The following is a 6,516-nucleotide window of genomic DNA, read 5'->3' as shown; positions in this document are numbered from 1 at the left end:
TGCCACTAAATATTTAATAACCAGTCTTCTCAAAAGCTTGCCCTGGTTTGTAGCATTTGCTGGTTTCCGTGGTGTGAATACTCCCACCTCAGCCTATTTTAAGCCACCAATGTGAGGCCACCGAATGCAGAGTTGCAAACAACTGTGCTGAAGCCCGTCATACGGTAGTATTTCCACCACACACACGGAACAGGCATGGGTAACCTCGGGAGCCTGGAAAATAGTGAAGTGCAACAAAATAATCAGGGGTAAGTTTTCAGGGTTTTAGGATCTCTTACCTTTGTCTTTAATATCTATCTTACTCACTTTTAATTTCATGTAATTTTATTTTCAATACTGACTGTTCAGCAACCAGTTCTCGCAGATCCTGAAAAGTTTAATACTGGCGGCACTGTAAGCTGGTAAAAACGGGCTCTACTCAGCGTGTGGGGGACAGTGCTGGCCTAGGGACTGCACATCTGTGGTAGAGATGGTCGGGTAAGTGGAACCAGCTGCTTGCCGGCCTTGAGAACATTTTAGGACCCAGCAACACCTCCACAAGCCTACCATCACTCCCAGAAGGGGGGTGAGTGGGGCAGGAAGTCTCTCTGGGTTCCTGCAGACCCCAAGAGGAGTTACTTTAAGTACAAGCAAAACTGGTGTCCCATATTTGAGGCTTCCTGAGCTCAGCGATCCCTGACATCTCTACCCCTGGAAGACAGCTAAAATTCCTTCAGAACTTCTCCTGTCACAATTAGAGATAAAAGATTAAGAATATAAACACCTAGGGGGGCCTGGGTGGCGCTGTCCATTAAACCTCGGATTTTGAATCAGGTGATGATCTCATGGTTCGTGGGTTTGAGCCCCGTGCCAGCTTTTGTGCTGACAGCTCCGAGCCTGGAACCTGCTTCAGATTCAGTGTCCCTGTGTCTCTCTGTCCCTCTCCCCCCTCCCAAAAATAAATATTAAAAAATTTTACAAACAACACACAGACACACACACACACACACACACACACACACACACACACACCTGGCTGAGGTATGCCTGAAATCCATTCACATCTTGAGGAAGGGGGCCAGAGGCTGGAGAAAAGGAGAGGAGTGGCCAGGATAGGAAAGCAATCTGGGGCATTTCACAATTTTGCCTATGGTCCGTCCTGTTTTCTTCCAGCTGGCACCTCAGTGCTTTTGCTGTGGGAGGTAACCACGTGCTGGTTAATGCAGAAAGTTATTATTTAGGTTGGGGGTCAGACAGGCATGGGTCAGAATCCAGTTTCCTTGGACACAATACTTAACCTCTTTAAATGCATGTAAATCCCCCCCATGCAAAAGGAGACAGTAGTCCCACGTCAGGACTGCTGTGAAGTAATCTAGCTAAAGGGAGTGTCTGGGTCATGGTAAATGCTTGAAACACAATAGCTATTATTATCGTTATTTTCATATGGTCTAAGCGTATAGTGATACTTCAGGATTATGAAATCCATCCACCAAAGCATCTTGATACTAAGAAAGAGAAAAAAAGTGATGAATAGTAATCTATGGCTTTAACTAAGGGAAAAAGGGTGGCTCAGTCAGTGGAGCATTTGACTCTTGATCTCAGCCCAGGTCTTGATCTCATGGTCCTGAGTTCAAGCCCCGCATGGAGCCTACTTAAAAATAAAGATAGGGGCGCCTGGGTGGCTCAGTCGGTTAAGCAACTGACTTCGGCTCAGGTCATGATCTCACGGTTCATGGGTTCGAGCCCTGTGTCGGACTCTGGGCTGATAGATCAGAGCCTGGAGCCTGCTTCGGATTCTGTGTCTCCCTCTCTCTCTGTTCCTCTGCTGCTCGTTCTGTCTCCCTATGTCTCGCAAAAATAAATAAACGTTAGAAAAAAATTTTTAAATAAAGATAAAAAAATTAAAAAGTGAGAGAGAAGTATACCCCTACCCCCTGCACACACACTAAAACAATGGAATCTGTTGGCAATTATTTCTAGTGCAGTAATGTAACCACAAGGGCAAAACACAAAATGCATTTAACTCACTTGATTTTAAAAAAATCACATGGGGGCCACCTGGGTGGTTCAGTCAGTTAAGTGTCAGAGACTCCTGATTTTGGCTCAGGTCACGATCTCACGGTTTGTGAGTTTGAGCCCCTCGGCACAGAGTCTGCTTGGGATTCTCTCTCTCTCTGAAAAAATTAATAATTTTAAAAAAATCACATGAAGATAAGCATGCCATAACTCTCACAGGCTGTTGAAATAACACGACCTGTTTCCTAACATGCTGTGTGTGAAGAATACTATTTCAAAGGAGGAGTGTTAAAGTGTTTGGGCGGGGAGTATGCTATTCTAGCATACTATGCATTTTCTACTATGCATTTCCATTCGCGATTATTATTTTTTATTTTTTAATCCCAGTATATTTAAAAGGTTTTTTTAATTCCAGTATAGTTAATGTACATGTTACATTAGCATCAGATGTGCAATATATTGATTCAACATTGCTGTCCATTACTCAGTGCCCTCCCTGTACTTACCTTTTGGAAGCAATGCCTTCCCTCAGCAAACAGTATGTTGTCCACACTTCCCTCACATCACTGGGACGGCCTTTTCTCTGCAGCATTTGCAGGCGATTGCACAGTACCGGGCTGGGGAGGGTGGTGGGGGGCTGAGGTTAATACAAGTGACAGGTGGCACCTGTGGGTAATCTCCACAAATCCACCTGGGATTCCTCCCGGCAGTTTGGGGGAGCTGCACTGCTGAGCCTTTCTCCTCCTCTTAAAAAAATTGAAAAATGGGGGCACCTGGATGGCTCAGTCGGTTTAGCATCTGACTTCCGCTCAGGTCATGATCTCCGGTTAGGGGTTTTGAGCCCAGCATTGGGCTCTGAGCTGACAGCGTGAGCCTGGTTGGGATTCTCTGTGCCCCTCTCTCTCGGCCCCTCCCCTGCAGTCTCTCTCTCTCTCTCTCTCTCCCAAAAATAAACATTTTTTTTAAATGTGAAAAATGAAAGCATTTGCACCAGCCTGAAGGACAGAGCTTTGCACAGCTCCTGGGGGGCATCCTGAACCATGTGGCAATTTCGGAAGCCCAAGATTAAGAAATGCTGTACCAGGACTTTCTATTTGGGAGGTGGAAGGGAGAAGCATACGGTAGTTTCTATTTTCAGAGTATGGTTCCAGGACCTCAAATTTGAGGAAGTCATAGCACAAAGCAGTTAATAAAAACATAATACATGTCACACAGAATTACACAATTCAGGCACTTTGAAAGACCTACGTTTTAGCTTTCTGCACAGGAGAACAGAAGGTCTCTGATTCACACACAGGCCCAGTTTTACACACAGCCCTCATAGATAAACAGTGGCCACAGCTCAGAGTATTCCGGAACTTCCCCTCCCTCCCCATGGCTTACTGGGGGATTTTCCTCCCCTTCCCCCCACGTGAGGCCCCATTTTCCTTGTTCAGTTGCTGTTCCCACTTTGCATACTGCTGACCAAAGTTGATGAGTACAGTATTCCAAAAGGTGAGAAGGCAAAAAGAAGGAGGAGGACAGAGACACGGTCCCTTTCATCCTTGGCTGCACTCCCCCACCAAGAGTCCTAGGGAGCCGGGGAGAGGGCTGCAGGAGCTGAGGGCACAGCCTTGCACACAGTTGTGTCCTGAATGCATCACAGATGCTCACCCCTTGCTTCTTAAGGTAATCACGAGCAGCCCAGAGCTCCAGGGATGGAGTTTCATCTGGGATGGGTGCTGCCGGGGCAGAGCAGAATTTAATGACTCACCACGCAGTCTCTACAGGTCTAAGGGGCATCCCTAATCCACCTCAGAGGGTGAGTGAGGCCAAGCAGGTCCACAGCCAGCAGCTGCAGTGACCCAGGCTGTGACAGAGGAATCGGTTTGTTTCAGGTACCAGAGAAGCCTGGCCAAAGGCCCCAGAGCAGTTGGCCGTGGGGGCAGGGCCTGAGGTCTGGAGGTCCCTGAGCAGGGGGAGTCAGCCCTGAATCTCCTCCTCTACTGGATACTTCATCCTTTAGGCTAATGTGTCTTTTTAGTGTTGTCCAAGCTGACTGCTTCGACAGGGCATGGCTGTTCTGCAGATTGAAGCTTTGTCATTTTGAAAGACTTAACACGAAAAAGTCCAATTATAATTTGAAACTCTCACACTTATCATAAGAAACTTACATACGCCCATGAAGGGAAAAGAGTTACTGGATTTTTAAAACACCATTTCAACTTTAAAAATTGTTTTAAAGGTCAGGGAGCCTGGGCGGCTCAGTCGGTTAAGCAGTTAAGCGTCCAACTCTTGATTTCGGTTCAGGTCATGATCTCACAGTTGGCGGGTTTGAGCCCCACATCGGGCTACGCACTGACAGCGAGTCTACTTGGGATTCTCTCTCACTCCTCTCTCTGCCCCTCCCCTACTCGCACTCTTTTTCTCTCTCTCTCACAATAAATAAGTAAACTTAAAGAAATTTGTTGAAGAGTATAACGATTCTAAATTTACTCACGTGTCTGCCTGTATAGGGTCTCATCCGAAGTTTATTATCAGAAGTTTGGACAGATCGTTATTCAAACATCGTAAGTGGTAAATATGTGTAACTGTTACAATATAGAAAAAAGTTAAAAAGTTATGCTCATGAAATCAGTCTCAAGTTCCTCTTAACTTTAAAAACATCTTATTTAGGGGCATCTGGGTGACTCAGTTGGTTAGGCATCTGACTTCGGCTCAGGTCGTGATCTTGAGGTTCATAAGTTCAAGCCCCAAGTCAGGCTCTGCTGATAGCTCAGAGCCAGGAACCTGCTTCAAATTCTGTGTCTTCCTCTCTCTCTGCCCCTCCCCCACTCACACTCTGTCTCGCTCTCAAAAATAAATCAATAATTTAAAAATATGTAAAAAAAATATTATTCAAAGCTTTATTCAAATTCACAAATTATCTTCAAATACTTTGTATTTCACTGTTATGATAATTTAAGAAAATGAAACACATTTTTCACCAAGTGATCTATAGATATCCCCCAACTTATTCCAGTTAATTCCAGTATTCTCTAATCATTATACTTTATGAATATGCAAAACGTTGGAAAGCAGTGTCCTATATTCTGTTTATTAGTAGAGAGCCCCATTGGAGTTACCTAAGGTCAATGCTCTGACTGGTGATCTACCCATAGTTAATCATTTTGTTTCCATGAGTAAATGAGTTCTGATTTGCAAACTGCAGATTACAAACCCATTATTGTCCCGACCTGTAAGCGGAGAAAGCGTCAAGTAAACTGTAACAGGTTGCAACTCAATTTTAAAGTGCATTTTGTTGGCTGCCGAACAGCTTCAAAAGACCTGTTTTGTAATGAACTTCACGATGGTTTCGTGGGTAACTCTCCTATGGGTTGTGCAGACGTTGGGTCAGGTGGTTTCTCCTTGTCAAGTTTAAACCTCACTTGGCTAGCAAGCTCCTAAAAAAGCAGGATTGCTTTTGCAAGACCATGTAACCAAATCCTGACCAAGTAAAATGCAAGGAGTCTGCAAACTTTTTCTTTCCATTCCATTGTTCTCTTTCTTCAGTCTCTTCCAGGACACCAGATCCAATCTTTGTTCGACTTAAAAAAAAAAAAAAAATTCTTTTTTTTAATAGAATACTTCCTCTCAATTCACCCCACCAGAGGAAATGTACCATCCTAGAAGTCATTAACAGCCAATCAGAACCTTCTGGAGCAGCCATTTCACGGGCTCCTTAAAATGCAGCTGTATTTGGGAGTCTTCTTTGTAGGAAGTACAAGGCTAATACTTAGTTCCCAGAAGATGAGGTGTGGTTTTAATGAGCTCATTCAAAGGGTGGAGGCGGGAGTGGTTCCATGTTTCTATTTTTAAAATGCTTATAAAGATCATCCCTTGCTGCTCAAAGACAACAGATGAGGGAGAGACATCTTTCACGTTCCCACTGGAGATAACAATCGCGTCAACCGTTCCCAGAGAAAAAGCTAGAGAGCAGTTTCTACTTCGGTTTCTGCACACGTTGTCTCCCCCGAGTCACAGCAGCGAAGTCGGTCCCTCCCTCCAAGAGCAGAAAAGCCCGGTCGTCCAGAAGGGCTTCTCCTTCCTGCGCCGGGGACCCCTTCACTGCCCGGGACCACCTGGACAGTTCCAGAGGTTCGCATACATCCCGCATCATTCATGTCACAGCACTGCAGTAGCTAAAATAATGGGGGGGGGGGGGGGAGGTTAGTGACGAGTCAATCAGTCCTGCCCGTTTTATTTGCTAGCTGGGCTCATTTTTACTGATGGGCTCAGCTACTTGTCAATCACTTTATCAGCCTCGTCCCTGCCTGACCGGAAGCACAAAGAGATTATAGGAGTCAAGGCCCTACAAAGAGGGCCGTGCTTCCCACCTAAGCAGGCCTAGGTCCATCAGCAATTTTCACACGACTTCTTTGGATCGGAACAGCAACTCACTTTCCACAGAAGAAACATGGAAAACTCTAGAGCGGGTCCGATGCAGTTTTGAAACCGCGGGGGTAGAATGAGTGTGGGGACTGGAGAGGACAGGGCGTGGAC

This window comes from Panthera onca, chromosome B4, assembly GCF_046562875.1.
Source record: "Panthera onca isolate mPanOnc1 chromosome B4, mPanOnc1 haplotype 2, whole genome shotgun sequence".
NCBI classification, from domain to species: domain Eukaryota; kingdom Metazoa; phylum Chordata; class Mammalia; order Carnivora; family Felidae; genus Panthera; species Panthera onca.
This window is presented reverse-complemented; position numbering follows the sequence as displayed.